Below are 869 nucleotides of genomic sequence, written 5' to 3' on the forward strand. Positions count from 1 at the left end.
AGGTTCCCTTAAACGATACTATTATCAATATGAAATAGTCAATTTTATTGTTGGACAATCGAGTTGAGATAAAGTTTGGAACATGTTGTCAATTACACTTTAGGTGAATATGTTTTAATTACTCTCACGAGCAGGAAAAATAATTACAACAAGCAAAACCTGTTTTGATCTTCTCATCGGCACCTGACTGTTGTTTTCATACAGGCTTGAAATATAGTGAATAAACAATTCAAGCTGTGCTGCTGAGTATCATCCTGCCACTTGTTGCGTACTTTTGAAAAGAGGCCACTATGTAGTCTTAAAACGATTCTGTGGTTGAACCACAAATACAATGTTTACAGTGTTGGGTCAGTTTTTACAATTAAAGTTTCACAATTTCGGGTAAAATGTGATCTGCCACACACCTATTTAGCTACGAGCTTTATTGAGAAAGAAATTATTGAGACAACTTAATATTTTTGCATGTTGTGAATCCAGTTCATGTTGTTTAATTTCTACAGTGATGTATAGTACATTCCAGGTCCAGTATTCATTGGCGAATTACGTAATGAAATTGTATGTGCACACAACACTAATAGACATTGGATTAGTACCTCTGCTAAGAGGGTTATTTTCATAGCAGTAGCAGGATTTTGCAAAAACTAAACCGATTTTATTGAAAGACGGTGGAACAAAGGGATATAGGCCAAACAAGAACCCAGTAACTTTCACTTTCTTAAATATTGTGAGATGTGTTTTTCAACATTTTTGTGAAATTCTAAAGAAACTATTTAGAGATCTTGAATGAATTTTCTTTCTCAAAATGCAACAGAAAACTCCTCTCTTTTTGAATCAATGGTAAACCTGAAATGAATGACCTTAACATCTAG

Source organism: Hippoglossus stenolepis, chromosome 2, assembly GCF_022539355.2.
Source record: "Hippoglossus stenolepis isolate QCI-W04-F060 chromosome 2, HSTE1.2, whole genome shotgun sequence".
Lineage (NCBI taxonomy): Eukaryota > Metazoa > Chordata > Actinopteri > Pleuronectiformes > Pleuronectidae > Hippoglossus > Hippoglossus stenolepis.